Genomic DNA, 16680 nt, shown 5'->3' with positions numbered 1-16680 from the left:
CATTTATTTGCTTCTGGCCATAAAGTAGGTCTTTTAAAGAAGGCTAAAAATTGTTATTAAAGTTCATACCTTGCTGATTTCCGAAGGGGAGGTTGGGATTTGAGTTCCAACCTTGCTGAGGATGGAATCCCAAGTTGGGATTATTGTTGTTGGTGCCAACGAAGTTCGCGTCCTCTTGAGTAAACGGACATGACGTGCCCGAGTGCCCAGTCTCGCCACATGTTTCACATGTCATCCGAGACTCCGAGACCTGGTTAGCCTCCATGTGTGGAGACTCCAGTTTCTTCATGAGAAGATCTATCTTGGCAGCCAGCATATCGACGTTGTCGATCTGATGCACGCCCCTCGGACGGGCTGGCTGCTTGTCACCTCTCCAACTCTGATTGGAGGCTATCTTGTCAATAAGCATCTTCGCTCCCGCAACATCGAGAGAGAGGAAGGAACCACCCGCTGCTGCATCTATGTGGTCCTTGGCTTGCTGATTCAGGCCATGGAAGAAGTTCTGGATAATCAGCCACTCTTCCATGCCATGGTGTGGGCATGCCAGAATGTATTCCTGCAGACGCTCCCAGGCCTTTGGGATGGTCTCATCCGGTAGTTGCTGAATACAGGAGATTTTGTTCAGGAGGGCGTTGGTCTTGCCCACCGGAAAGTACTTGGCCAGGAATGCATTTGAACAAGCTTCCCATGTGGTGAAAGCCTCTTTGTTGGAGTAAAACCACGTCTTGGTCTTCCCGAGCAGTGAGAACGGGAATAACTGAAGGCGGACGATATCCATCGTAGTACCTTTGGGGTTGATGGTGTTACTCACCTCCAGAAAATTCTGGAGATGGGCATTGGCATCCTCGGATGCCTTTCCACAGAACGGACTAGCTTGAACCATGTTCACCAGTCCAGTCTTTAGCTCAAAGCTGTCATTGCCGGCTTGGTCTTGGTTCAGTCCAGAGGGAATGTGGCTACTGGACGGGGCCGAGTACTGACGAAGAGACTTCTGGGCCATGGATGATGCGACTGAAGTGGATGGTAAACTAATGGGCAAGGTAAGTCTTTTCTGAGGTGGGACGACGCGGCGTCTCACGATTCTCCCAATTCTTTCCGGGTTCGGATTGAAGTTACTTGGTAAGTTGAAACCGGTCATGCACTGCTCTGCAACAATCAAGAAGATAGAGAGAGCAATGGTAAGCCCGCTAAGATTAGCGGTGACAAACTAGTAAAGTCTATCAGACTATTTATGATATCTTTAGCCAATTGCTTCCCCGGCAATGGCGCCAGAAATGCTTGTTGGCGTTTCTTATGCCCCAATAGAATATTAATTCCGCAAGCGCACAGAATCACAGCTGTAGCACTTCACCATGGAGTATTCCAGGGTATCGTATTTTTCCTCAGGGAAGCACTATGGTAAAGAGTATCGTAAATCGAATGATAACTGTACTAGTTTGATCAACCGCCTAATTTAGACGGGGGTAAGCCAGATACAAAGATAAGATAAATGGCCAGTCTATGACCGAGTGACACACGGAGACTCAATTTCTTAGAGAGGTAGCAGTTGGGAGGACAATGAGCGAGATAAGACACCTGATACACTTCTGAACTATCGAGCTAGCCTCTCTAGATCAGACTAAATATCTAACTAATCCTCGGGAAAGAAGAGCTTACTTCGGCGGCCTCAGGGAAGAACTCAGAATGGGATGAGAAGGGAGTCCAACGGCAGTCGGCACTACTGCTATGAAAACACCCGAACGTGGTGGACTACAAGGGACGGACATGGCTGTCACCACCTGCCGCCTACCACAACAATACCATGGGGTGGAACACACTTTCTAGCTAACACTAAGCTCAGACACCACGTCTACACTCGGTGTTAGGATTTCTCTCGAGGTCTTTGAGAGAAATCCCCCTCAACCTAGAGCACTAACTTGAGATACTCTAGTCCGGGCGAGAAAACCCGTAAGATAAATTCCCGAATATCAGGGAGATAACTTAGCCTAAGCTAAAGGATAAAACTTCCGCGCTCGAGCTGAACACTCAGACTCGAGAAGATAAAAGAAAGCGGAAAGTAAAGTTGACTCAGAAAAGTAGAGAAGATAACTTATATTGATAACTTCGAAAGAAAGATACAAGAGTCTTACCAGACTTCCGAGGACTCCAGAATCCCGAGCAAGCTCGACTCGACTCTAACTCCCAAACTACTAATCCTACTCTAGAAAGTGAAGAGAGAAATGAGCTCCAAGGTGTGTGTTACAAGTGAGAGATGAGTGCTCTATTTATAGCCCTTCCAAGGTCGGATCTAAGCAGGTGAGGCATGTGGCGTCGGTTGGAGGCGGTTGTGACAGTTGTGCTTAACCTTCACACGAAGCCAGAGCATGAGTGGCTGCAGAGTGGGGCCGGCCGGCCTAGGATTTTGGCCATCTGGCCACCGCCTTTGCTTGGACGTCCCTGATTGCCTCCTGGAGTCGGTGTAGCTTGCGTTGCCCGAAAGCAGACAAGACCAGGCCGGCCAGCCTAGGGGAGGCCGGCCGGCCTCCCTCTGGCTCCTCTCGGCCCTCTGTTGCACCAACGTTGCTAGTGGACGCTTGTGATCTTCCAGGGAGGTGGATTGCTGACTTGGACAAGTCTTTGCGCTGAATGGTGGGGCCTTTGATCCTTGTGCAAGCCTTTCGGTCTATTCGATCAAACTGACATCCAATCCTTGGCTCAGATACACTTGAGTCCATGACAATGCCCCTGGATCGAAGACGTGGCAGGGTTTGTAGGGGTGCCAGGCCAGCCGGCCTAGGATAGGCCGATCAGCCTGGGTTTTGGCCCAAATTCGTCCCTTTTTGTCATGTATTCTCCTGAAATCAGAACTCATCCAAAACTCCTGGAACTTATTAGAATTAAACAAAATATGAATGGAACAAAATGTAAAGCTCGTTTATTCCCGAGAAGTTGACGGCCAGAACGTGAAATAATGGCCGTCAACAGTGGATACTGCGGAGAAGGCTCAACGCAGTTTGCTATGTGGGGGTACGTCTACTAGGACTACCCTAGTGCTAGGGACATGCTGCATCGTTGTGTTTGTTGGGTTTTCTTAAATTACCTAAAGCATGTTAGGTTAGTTCAGAATCTGTTTACCGTAGTTTGCAATGAGTTCTGCCATGCCATTGCATGTGTCATGTGTGTTTCATTACCATTGTATTATGATGTAATCCCGATGGTTTACACTAGTTCTTAATTCTTACCATTATATGTAATGTGTGCTTTACATTATGGTATGCAGTATTCTAGTGACCTGAAATGCTCCGAAAATATTTAAGACAAGTTCAAAGGTTTCATAGATTCCCGGCTAGCACTGCAAATTAATGGTACAAGTTACAACACACAGTCAAGCTCTCAACAGACAACATAAACAACTAACTGCAGTGGCATGTGCACACGATAAGGTAATTTCTTGTTGCATCTAAACCTACCATGCCTTCGGGAATGTAAATACCGGAATTACATGGTACTACCCTACTGATTGCACCGATGATATTTGCCCTTCCTAATTCTTCGGGCCAGCTTCCTTCGCACGGCGTGCCCTCTCTCACTTTCTCTCCCTGTCAGCTTCACGTTCCGCCGCCGCCTTACGATCCACCTCCTCTATCCTCTTGCGGATCTCTTCTTGATCTTTCTTGCGCTTCTCCTCTTGCTATTCCTCTTGCTTCATTCGGTGCCAACGTTCCGTAGCCCACCTTGCTTGTTGTTCCACAAAGTCCTTTGCCTGTTGCGACTGCTCGGTGTCGAACCACTGCACAAAATCACAAAGAAGCGGAGGAGACTTTGTCCAACAAAAGTTAGAATCATAGCACAATGTAAGAGTGACAAAGACAAAGAGCTTATGTTCCGGTGCTACCTTAGCCCAGTCTTTGCCGTATCGCTTAGGTGGATCATATTCGTAGTTGTCACACATAAAGAATCTCATGTCGTAGTCATCTCCTAAAATCTCTGATTTCATGAACTTGCACAACGAACCACATAAGCACATTGGCACATCAATTCCTTCGGATATGGTGGCTTTACATTTGCTCCATGGAATATAGGTTGATCCTGACGAAGACATTGGCGCTATAGTGTGGTGCGCCAAATGACGAACAATGATTTCAATAATTAACCTATTGTATACCAAATCTATGTGTGAAAATATAGGAGGAGATAGAGGATACCTTGCTCTTGCAAATTTGCGGTTCCAGTCGGAGTTTCCAAGGTCCAATTTCTCGATTGAGATGGTTCGCCAAGTGGGAGTTGAGAAAATTACCGAGAAGATGGTGAAAGAATGGATGGAAGCTCAGGGAAGAAAGGTGGGGGTTGTATAAATATTGTACCTCGACGCCAAGATCTACGGCACCAAACTCGGCGCCACAAATCTTAGCGCCGAGGTCGGCGCCATGTGATTTGGCGCCGAGATATAAGGCCATGTTAGCAGCCACGTTGAAGCGGACGGCACGTTGGCAGCAGGCCCGGCGCCATGGGTCACAGCGCTGAGACGTTAAAGCTCGGCGCCACGAGCTTTGGCGCTGACCCTAGGGTCCAGAAATGGGAAATGTTTCCCCAGGGGTCTATTTGTGAATTTCTTTTGCGCGAAGGGCTAAAAAGCAAAAAAAAAGGCGGGGGCGCGGGCGTGTGGTTGTTTGCTCCCGAACCGCCCAAAGGTAGGGCGCGTTGTGCACTCTGCGCTGAGTGGGAGATAATGCCACGCCGTCGCCGCACATCGGCACGACTGCATCAGCCACCTCCCCCCGTCCCCGGTTCCCGGAGTTAGACACTGGCACCGCAACGGAGCAGGACGAGCCGGGGAGGAATTTCAGCCATTGCTCGCTAACTTCTACTGGCGGGTGATGCTCTCCACCTCTGTGGGCTCCACCTCATTAATCCCCCACCCCCTGGATTTTCTATCATGTTTTTACTTCTCAACAGGTGGCAAGCATTAGGCTAATCCCAGTGGAGTGTTTCATATTGATGTTTCTAAAATAGTCGTGCAAGCAAGAAGATTATAAAACAATATTTGAAACTATCCCTCCCAATACATAATTTCATGTTGTGGTTTCATGAAATCTATGTTACATTTAGTTTTAAGAATCACATAGTGTTGGTATTCGTGTAGAGAGAGTCTCATCTAGATGAAACTGTTTTCTTCTCTTTCATCTTAAATTTTATGTCATGTCATCGTATAATCCTACATGACATGCTAACTAATGTGCATGAAACTCCTATGAAACTCCCATTGGGAGTGGGAGTGGCCTTAGTACATGAACTATTTTCTTCCATTTCTATTTCTTTTCTTCCATTTTCCCGTATCTTCAATATTTAACATGTGGGTAGTTACAAGCATTAGCTATGTGGCTAAAGTTTGTCTAGAAAGAGTTATGCACAAAGTTGTGCAGAATAAGTTGTGTGCGTAAATTTACAATGACGTCAATTACTTGCACAAATTATCTATAAAGGTTGTGTTATAAAAATATACGATAATTTTACTCGCAGCTTCGCTGGCACCATCTTCATGTAAACTTGTGATGAATTATCACTAAGAAGTTATTCTGAAAAATTATGAGGGTAAGTTATGCCCAAAAGTTTTGTTCATAACTTCTATAACTACTGGAAAGATGTTTAGAAAAATTTAGGACATAAAAATTATATACACAATTTTATAACTTTCTAGATATAAAAAACTAGTAAGATGGCCCGCGCTAATGCCGCGGGTAGCTAGTTTGTTTTTTGTCTACAATTATTTTGTTTTTTTACTTTAACTTGGTATTTTTTTACCTCTAATTTGCTCTAGTTAAATACTATCTGCAGCTTTGTGTGTATAGCCTTTCATATCAATCATCGATTTCTAAGTTGCTTTATTCCATATCACTTTGACATTTTTTAATACTTTAATTTCTAATATCAAAATTTGAGGATTGAATTCTATATTGGGTCACTTTAACTATTTTATTGTAGCACGTAATACCTATGTTTGATGGTTTGATGATTAACTGTAGTAAGGAGTCACCTTGAATAGACGCTTGTCATTTCCAAAATATATATGTGTTAGTGGTGTTTTTGAAGACTACAACTTGTAACTTAAACAGTGGATTTTTATTTGTGCCTTGAATATCTTGATTATTATTTAGCAAAAAAATCTCTAGCCTAATTGTTAGAGCATCTTAGTATCATCCAATAGATCTTAGTTTGACTCCCTGTAAGAGCAAGTTAAAATGGCATGCATTAAATAAAAGGTTATATTAAAACAAAGGTTGGGACCTCAAGTCAAACAATATTTTGTTTATTTTATTCATCTGTTGTTGTTTTCTTATGTTTAGGTACGCGGTCTTCTTGTGCCGGGCAATCGTTTAATTTTATTTATAATTCATAGATTATTTGAAAAATGACATGTTTGAACGGACTAAAACTAAAGTTTAGTCATGGCTAAAGTTTAGACGTCTAAACTTTAGCCGACTAAAATTAGCACTATTCTGTTTGGATATATGGGCTAAATTTTAGATGTATTACTGAGTAAAATCACTTATACACTTGTGCCATGCGTGTGACAACGTTTAGAGGAGGATATTTTGGTATTTTACAATCAGATGCCAGAATTTAATCCTCATTAGCTGGTTTTAAAGAACTACTGATAGACTAAACTTTAGTTAGAAGGTTGACTAATTTTCCACACCTTTACCCCTCCTATTTAGATTATCTACAACTAAAATTTTATGTAAATAAAAATTGGTCTTTGAATCCAAATATGCCCGTAGTAACTCCAATATGTAGGCAATACTGCTTTGTTTGCCATACATTTTATTGTTCCCTTCTTGGAAGCCATGACCCATTTAAATTCGAACAAAAGAAGGCCTCTCTGTTGTTTATTTTGATAAAATATCTTGTAGAGTAGAATTTATCCTTATTCACATGCTTTGGACCGCTTTGGTTTGAACATCACAAAGATTTCTAACACCAAATAGATATACTGTAAAAGTATGTTTAAGAAGAATCTAATGATACTTAGTTGGTATCATAAATGTTAGTACTTTATTGTATAAATTTGGTCAAACTTGAAATATTTGGACTATTCAAAAAAATTAGAATAGCTTACAATTTGACTCTTTTTTGTTGCGAAGAGTGGAGATTATATCAAACGTGAGCAGCGCAGACTCATTTTACACAAAACAGCCGAGCACTCATGGACCCTATGATGTAAAGGTCCAGCTAAAAGCATAAAATAATTAATCTTTATCCTTTCACGATTCTATTAGCTATTTCCATATATATCTATTAGAGTTGTACTTCTATACTATTGCTATATATATAAAATGAATATATTGGAGTATTGTTTGAGTAAATCTAGACCGTTAGATCTTCATAAAATCTAACGGTGTAAATTCTTCTCTTTTTAGATTAATGTGGAAATTTCTACACCCACTCGGCGAACGTGGTGGTTTTTTTTAACACTATTGTATTAAGATAATAGATTACGGAATATCGGTAGCTGGAGAGTGCTCGCGAACTGCCCAAGCCGAGCCTCGCCCGGCAGCAGGCTGTGCGCAGAGCGGCCCACCTATCCAGCCCATAATGCCACATCCCAACAAGCCCATAAGTTTCCCTCCTTCCTTCCTGCCGCGTGCCGCCACGGAGGAGGAAAATTCCGATGGTCCATGGACGCCCAACAGCACAAGACGGCCCACTAAGCAGCCCGTACCGGTCGCCAGCCGCATGCCGCTACTGCTCGTCGTATACACAGACCCAGCTTGGCATTTCCGAGCAGGAAGCAGTGGCAACCCGCATCGACAACCTTCAAGCTCGCGATCGTGATCGGCCAATCCAAAAAAAACTGCATGGCCGGCCAGACGGTCCGCTCGGGCAGCACAGAAAACACGTGACACCGAGGGGCAGGTCGCCTGTCAAGTCGACGGCAGACACGAGCACGCATCCCGGAGTTGATGCGACAACAACTCCGGGTCAACTGTGCCACCGCCACGTCTCATCACCGAACCCATGCTGGCGCGGCCGCCTACGTTCAGCCGTTCATCACGCCCAATTCGTGGAGAGAGATGAATGAAGATTTTCAGTACTATAGTACCCCGATAGGTGTTATCCTGTCCATCCATGGTAGCACTGTTTGGTTCTCGAGATCTGTAACAATAGCAGAGAACTCTGATTTATATATCATGTACTGTATCAGCGTATGTATACGATTATCTGTACGCGATAAAACAGCCGTCTCTCCGTTTCAAAATCATTTGAACCACCTCCCATCTCGCCTGTCCCCTCCCCTGCGGTACAGCTTCACGTCGACAACAGCGCCTCACCGCCTCTGCTTGTCGAAGCAATGCCGGCGCGGACTCCATCCTCTCCACCGCCCGCGCCGGTGAGACGCAGATCCAGGGTCGCGCGAGGCCGGATCCGGCAGCAGTGGACCGAGATCCGGCGGTTGCCGTGACCGGCGGCGCTTCCCTCCCAGGCCCAGATCCGGTGCCGTTGAGGCCGGACCCGGTGGCGGCAGGACTGGATCCGGTAGTTTCCATGGCCGGCAGAGCGGAGGCGGGCCGAGATCCGCGCTCAAGCTGCGGCGGCGCGGGTGGCACGGCTCCCTGCCGCAGCGGTGCTGTCCTCCCCACGCGAGAGCTATTGCCGCACATGGCGCGGTGAAGGGCGGCGACGACGACCAATGTCCAGGTGTGCTCCGAGGCGGCCTGCTCTAGGATTTGCGCGAGGTCGCCGCGGCGGTCAGCGCGCGGCGCTGCGACCAAGCTCCCCGTCCTCGTCATCTTCCACACTGGCTACTTCGTCCTTGGCTGGCCCGTCTGCCCCGACTTCCATCGCTACGTGAACCCGCTGGTAGCTGCCACACGCGTCCTCGCCGTCTACGTCGACTACAGCCTGCCCCCAAGCACCCTCTCCCCGCTGCCTACGATGACTCCTCGGCTGCGCTCAGCTGGGCCGTAATCGGGCACGCACTGCGGGGGTGCCCCCGGCCTTCGCCGTCTCCCTGAGGCCCGTGAGGAAGTGCCTGGCGGAGCCCGCGACGGCGGCAGCGTCGCAGCCGGGGGCCTCGAGGACCTGCTGCCCGCGCAGCGCCTCGGCGCAGAGGACGTCGCGCAGCAGGCCTGCCGGCATAGGCCGCGGGCGCGACATGGGCCGTGCCCGCCGGTACGGTCATGCGCAACGCGGAGCTGCCCCCGAGGCCGCTAGTGTGGAGGAGCTCACGACGCAAATCGCTGGCATCCTCGGCGGTGGTAGCAAGGTGCGCCAGCATCCTCTGCCCTCGCCGCCCCGCGCCACGGCGCGTAGGTCAGTGCTCGTGGTGCTTCTCGCTCGGATGCTCGTGGTCTCTGGCCGATCCCCGGTGTTTTGCTTGGTTTTGCTGCCCCTGACAAAGTTCCCGGCGTGCGGTCGCAGGTCTACGGGATGGAAGGGAGCGCCGTAAGCGGCCTGCAGCAGGACCAATGAAGTCGGCGCCGGCGCGGCGGCGGTGGCCTGGCCCTTCGTGCCGTACACGTCGGCGCAGTAGCGTGGGAGAGATGGTGTTGATGGAGTGCCCTGCTTTGCTTCTCTTCCTCCTTGGCCAGAGCAATGAAGGTGATATTTGGTTTGTCCCGACAAGGATTCTTGCTAATAAGATGTGCTTTTTTCTGTTCTTTCATTATTGATGTCTAGATCCAGTTTGCATATACCTTTTCATTTTATGTTAAAGGCTCGATTAGCGCTCAGCCCTCCGTTACGTCATAAGATCCCTGCTTCTCTTTTCTCTCTCTTGATGTGTGCATCTTTCTTGTAGAAGCATGTTCTTAGAAGCTAATATACTGTACTCGTTCTTTCTCGAGAAGCTAACATGTTCTTGTATGTTTAAACACTCTTAGTTGTAGATCATGTATATGGTACTTGTAGAAATATATTTGTTCTTTTTTCTTTTATGTGTACCAGGATGTATATTGAAGATTAAAAAGAATTACGAATGGAATGAATTAAAAAAGTCACATTTTAGCAGCGGCGGGGGCTCAGGCGGTGCCTTTGCCTGGACGAGCTCTCTTGCGCACCAGGAGCTCACGGCCGTTTTTTAGTTTTCCGAGATTTCTGATTTTGGCAGGGTGTTAGAACGTGCCTCTGATTTTCGCATGTGTGTTATGCTTCGTGCATTTCATCTTTCAATTTTAGCTTCAAGTGATCTTGCTGAGTGCTTCTGTAACTTCTATTTTGCACTAGTGGTAATGTCATTTACTGCAAGATTAAGATGTTTTAATGATGCAAACAGCCTACGGCAAGCCGGCGTCCCATCCTCAGCAGTTGCGGGCTTTTCGATTTCGATTTCCTAATGTGTGCTGCAGAGTTTGCAATAATTTCTTGGCATCCTTTTTGTTTTATTAGCTTGCAAGTTGCAACTGTAAAATTGAAACTGTAGTTTTGACTAGCAACTGCATAATTGAATAGTCAGTTTTCCTAAAACTCAAATGAGGCAAAGATTCTTCAGAGTCCTTTGATGCTGGGAAATTCCCTTTTGATTTTTCACTAGAAAATTCTAGTTTGCTCATCGGTTTTTCATGCTACCTACCTGTCAATTACAAATGCAATGCTCATCTACGACAATGAGGCCGACAGCCAGGGCCCATGTACATCACCATTGGCGACGGAGGCAACAAGGAAGGCATTGCTCTCAGGTATGCAACTAGTGCCATCTCGGATCATGGATTGGTGATACCAGATTCATGTACATCTACATACATTGAACGTTCATCGAGGACCACAAAGTCGGTGCACCTGTAGGTACAACATGTACTTGTACATGCGTATGCGTGGCTCTCTGATATTCTTTGACCATATTTCAGAAATTCCTAGCAAGTTATCTACCATCGATATAAATCAATGAGCTTAGAATCGGGTACGGGATGGTACCGGATAAATTGATTAATGTGTAGCATCTAAATTATAGTACATAAATAGCATGCGCACATGCTCTAGAGAATAAGCTCAACGGATAGTATGTATGTGTTGTGTGTGTGTGTGTATAGATATATGTATGTACTTGTACAAATGTTCTAGTGTATTTGATACCAGCACGCACATGAAGTCAGAAAAAATGATGTAAATATAACACTAAAGTGAGTTTTATAGGCAAGGTACCGGCATGTATTTTGTGACTACAGTAAAAAAGTACTAATTGTACCCACAAGTATCAGCACCAAGCAAGAAATAACAGTACATATAGTAGGAAGAAACAACCGTATATATAGTTTGACCAATAGTTACTGCTCGGCATGTATAATAATGTCCCAGCCAATAGCCTTCGTGTACCCACCGGTAACAGTGCCGGACAGATACCGATACATTTTAAAAAAAAATAATTAAGAAAAAAAATCTCACCACACAACAGGCGGCAAACCCCCGTCCACACAAGTATATAGCAGGTAGCGGTAAAAAACTGAGTAAATAAATGGTAAAAAAAATGAGTCCACACAGGTTACGGTAAAAAAAATTGAGTGAATAAACGGTAAAAAAATGAGTCCACACAAGTATAGCATGTAACGATAAAAAAAATGAGTGGTGGAGAGGTAACAGGTGACGGTAAAATATTAAAACATTTGAAATTTGAAAGTGCGGCAGTAAAGTGACCATGTTGCACCTCTACTACATTTGCCGTTGGGATAAAAGAGCATCTGCCTTGCACTTGGATCAATGCACCTTTATGTCTTCCATACTCAGCAGTTGGACAGATACGATGCAAATGAAAAAATAGGAATACAGAGTTATACATAAGGATGAGACAAAAACGCACATATCTCGGTACAGATTCTTCGGCCACGATTGAGACATCCGCGGTCGCCGAGAACAAAAACGAGTTTTCGGAGAGAGATCCATCGACAGGGTCCATCAGCCCGACGCGAGCGATGGCGATCACGGTACGGCCAGGACGTGGCACGCTACTGCCCGGATGCCGCCGCTAGAACTGTGCGCACCAGCACACAGGGCGGTTACACTGTCAGACGCTAAACACCTTGCCTATTCTGGGTCGGATTCCGTAATCTATCTCTGTCCCCTGAGGCGCTTTTCTTATTAGAGCAAGGATACTAACTCATCCGACCAGCCGGCTGCAAGCGCCTGCCATCCGCTCGCCTCTGCGCACGCTGCCGGCTGCGTGCTGGCGACAGGCCCACGACCAGACACTCTATCAGCCGACGGGGAGCAGACGGTAAACTAAACGCCCGCTCCCTTCTCTCTCTTCACCTCTCTCTCCTTCACGGCGGACACCGCCGGCTCCCAGCCTCCCATTACACCTGCTCTTAGGCGCACGTGCGCTAGCAGCTGTCAGCGGCAAACAGACACAGCTTCACAGAATGAGTTGTTTCTCTTTCTTTTTCTCTTCTATTATTTGTGTCGTTTTCTCCCTCCACCCACGGACAACGTGTTTCATTTACATTTCCTCCCACCGCCCCCTTTTTCCCCTTCCAAATCACTGGGTATAAAGTTTTCACTATATGTGCCTAAAGTTTGCATACCAAACTCCACAATAGGAAATATAACTTTTTTATTAGGCATACAAGTTTAAGGCTGTGAATGGAAAGGTTTGAAGTTTTTATTTCATGAATCATGACCTGATATATTCATTATTTTTGTAACTATTTGTACAAATTTTTATATACATGATCTGAAAGTTTCTCAATTTTTTCATTAAAAGTTTTCAAGTAGTCGTTTTTGAGTTTTAGCACAGAACTTTGTAAGTTTGGACCTAGGATGTTTTATGTGCGTCATAGTTGTTTTTCACAAACATGAATATCAAATTTTCAAATATGTATATTCAAAGTTAGGTATTTTTTAAAGTTTTAGAGTTCGGAGTACAAAGTTAGTAATGTTATATTTCTAAAGTTTATATGTTCTAATGTTCAGGATTGTAACATTTTTTCAAATAAATTTTTAGAACTGAGAGGTACAAAGTTTATGATAGGTTAGGACAAAGTTCCCAATATGTTATACTAAGTTTATAACATGCTATTATAAAGTTTTTTGATTGGGCCTGCAAAGTTTCGAGTTTATTTTACTAAAATAATTTTGACAAGTGATTTTCAAAGATCTTGAGTTGAAAGTGCAAATTTATTTAATTTATGTTAATATTTTTTATTTCAGTATGAAGTTTTTATGTAAACATCTATATATCTATTGGTGAAAGGTTTTAAATATCTATGTATAAAGTTTTGTGTCTAGTAGTATAGCTTTTTAAATTTAATTGTAGAAAGTTCTTAAATTTACAGTACAAAGTTTTGAAATTACAAAGCTGTGGAGATTTTTTCTGGTTCGTATTGATTCCATGCCTATTGGTGTAATTATCTTCTCACACACATCTTGTTGGTTTTTGATATACCACAATATTAGCTTGGGATTCGCGTGAAGTTTCTAGAGCTGGAGAAAATTCCTTTTCTCTCAATGCAAGTGGTGTAGTTCGGGAGCAGGAGCAAAAGCATATTTGAGGTGAGCTGCATATACTCCTTCATGTTCATGTGTATTTTTTTTTGATGATGCTGCCTAGATGTATTAGCAAATTCTCTTTCTTTTTGTTTGTGACATATGCGGGGGTTTTAAGCCTACCTTTTGTTTTGTGAACCACACTTGTTATTTGTTTTATTTTTATGTTTTTGGTCTCCATATGCCTGAAATTTTGGAACTGTTCTTTAGTTATATGTCAAGCATAGGTATCCTATAAAATTTTGTATATAGTAATCAAAAGTTTGGTTATATTCTATTGTAAAGGGTTATGCGTGCAAATTGAAAGTCGAGGATATTAGAGTTTTCAATTATGTTCTTAGAATTTTTTGAACTACAAGTGTAAAGTTTTGTACACTTGGTTCATAAGTTTTTAAAAATACTAATGTGAAGTTATTAGTTTAATTATGTTAATTAAAAATTAGGGATTCTATAAAAGTTTTGAATATGTGCATTTATAGGTAGGGATTCTAGACTTTTTTGTTAATATGTGCACTAAAAGTTTTTCACATTCTTTTTACAAACTGCTATATATAGAACTTGAAAGCCAAGAATGTATAAATATTAAAATCATATAGTTGAAATTAGTTGACCTACATATGTGAAGTTTTACACATGTGGCTCATAAGCTTTCAAAGTATCTATATGAAGTTATTAAATGTGTATATTTAAAGTTCTTGAAATGTGTAAGCAGTAAGTTTCTAAATTTGGAATGCAAAGTTTTGGCTCTAGGAGTACAATTTTTGAAATGTACTAGTAGAAAGTTTCTAGATTCAATTTTATGGTTTGTACCATTTTGTTTTGCATAGGACCAATTTTCTTATGCATGAATGAGACCATAAAGTTGTACTCTGGAGCCATGTACTCATTAGGTTGCTATAGTTCTAGAATGCGAGGTTTTGAAATAGGTTTGGATCAAGAAGTTCAATGTTTGATATATCCTACTAAAAATGTACAAAATATTGAATATACGGGGACAAAGTATTAGATCCAAGAAGTACAAGTTTGAAATGAACCATTACAAACTTCCAAATATTTGGATTACAAATTTTTAAATTACAAAATTTAGGATATGAGAAGACAAACTTTACAACATGCTAAAAGAAATTTTCTTAATTCAGAGGACAAAGTTTGGGGTCTGTTTTAGTAAATAGTTTTTCACGAGTGACTTCAAAAATTCTGAATTCAAAGTGCAAAGTTATTGACTTTAGAGATCAAAGACTTTCTATTTGTCTAGAAAGCTTTCATGTATACATATATATATATATATATTAAATCTGTTTGTAAAGCTTTTAAATATCCATGTATAAAGTTTTTATTTGCAAGAGTTTTGGACCTCTCAAGGTGGAGGAAAAATAATAGTTAGTTAAAATAAAGCCAAATAGAGGAACCTACATTCTATTGAAAGATCATTGATAAGATCATGAAGTTTGATACATGCCACTAGCTACTTTTGATTGGTTTCTTGGTTCAAATATTTTGAAAACCTTAAACTATTTTAAAATTTAGTCAAATTTAATATTTTTTATTTCTATCCTAATGTTTCCCTCACTCTAAGTTTGTCTAAGTTTAAACAAACTTAGGGTGTAAAGTTTTTCCTCGCATATGTCTAAAGTTTTTGTACTTGATTTAAAACTAGTGGATATTTGCCTTCAAATGTGGTTTTTACAATATTTTGAATGTGTGATCTGATAGTTTTTGAATTGCATGTTCAACTATTTTTTAATATGTGACTCGAAAGATATTGGTATATAAATTTCTGTACAGAGGTTTTTAACATGTGGCTTAAAGTTGGAGATGTAAGAAGTTTTGAATATATGAGTCAAAAGTTTTTAAATTTTAATTACAAAGCCTCGTACATATATCTTGAAAGTTAAAGGTACTTGATTTTGAACAACATAGTTTGAAGTTTTTTTTATCTACGCTATATGAAAAATCTATGTGTATAGGATATAAAGCATTCCATATGTGCATTGAAAGTTTCTCGAAATATGTGATTGAAATATTATTAATCCACTTGAAAGAATACTTTTTTGTCACTTTTTTTTTGCAGGATGTCACTGGATTTCTTTGGGGACATCTCCGCTGAAGCTTTTCTATCAAACAATGAGAAGATCTATTTTCTCTTATTAAGTTGAAAAGCCACTTTTTATGCTGAAAAATATTTATGAATAATTATTTTGTTGTATTTATTGTAGTGGTTGATATTCTATTACAGAAAGAACATAATACATATGAGAAAGTATTGTGATGCATCATTTTTTTTCTTGAAACTTAAGTAGCGAAGTGTCACATTTTTTTCTTCTGTTCATTTTATTTTGGATCTTTTTTGGAGTTATTGCATGGACGTAATAACTTTTTGAGCACTACTTTTACATATGTATATGAAAGTACTCCCCGCCTATTTCACTACCCACACACCTGCTGTTTCGAAGGAGGAGAAGGAGAAGGAAAAAGCACGCAAGCATCTATTATATTATTAAAGGAGTGTTAAAAGAAGCCACCATGTTCGCCGAGAGGGTCTAGAAATTCCCACATTAATCTAAAAAAGAGAAGAATTTGCACCGTTGGATTTTATGAAGATCTAACGGTTCAAACTAACTCAAGAGTTCATATCAAATACGATTAATAAATAGCTAATTTCGGATTGAAAAAATTAAGGAAAATTAAGACATGGCAAAGAGTCCATGCTGAATACTATTAGTAAATAGTTTAATTCGGAATTAAAAAAAATAAGGAAATTAGGGCTTAATCAAAGAGTCCATGTTGAATACAATTACTAAATAGGAAAATTCTGAATTATCAAATTAAAAAAATAGCATTACCACTAGATAAAAATTAATATTAGCTGAATAGCTAAATTTAAAATTAAAAGTATAAATTCTATTATATTATTAAGGGAGTGTTAAAACAAGCCACCACGTTCGTCGAGAGGGTCTAGAAATTCCTACGTTATTCTATGACTGTCCAACTGTTGTCAGTTGACTAATTTTTTAGTATGTCATATTGTTAGTACCTGTTAAAAGTTTTGCAAACGGATTATGCGTTCTGTACGATTGAAGAAGAGGGGGGCATGGGTAATACGTGAGCTTGATGGAAAAACATATGTTTTAGAATTAATCTGGACTGATAATACCTCTTTGCAAAGAGATAATGTTGACTTGAATTCCTAGCAACTACTGGTAGCTAGCAGCACGGTGGTCGCAGGCA

The 16680-nt window shown here is 42.1% G+C and overlaps 1 non-coding gene across 1 annotated transcript; it reads left to right on the top strand.

Annotated features, from left to right (window-relative positions):
• The first annotated feature begins 524 nt into the window (after positions 1 to 524).
• LOC120643221 lies at positions 525 to 631 on the top strand. The gene has a single exon (XR_005662911.1). It is a non-coding gene; the product is annotated as a small nucleolar RNA R71 (small nucleolar RNA).
• Positions 632 to 16680: the final 16049 nt, after the last annotated feature.

This window comes from Panicum virgatum, chromosome 7K (assembly GCF_016808335.1).
Source record: "Panicum virgatum strain AP13 chromosome 7K, P.virgatum_v5, whole genome shotgun sequence".
Taxonomy (NCBI): domain Eukaryota; kingdom Viridiplantae; phylum Streptophyta; class Magnoliopsida; order Poales; family Poaceae; genus Panicum; species Panicum virgatum.
This window is presented reverse-complemented; position numbering and strand designations above follow the sequence as displayed.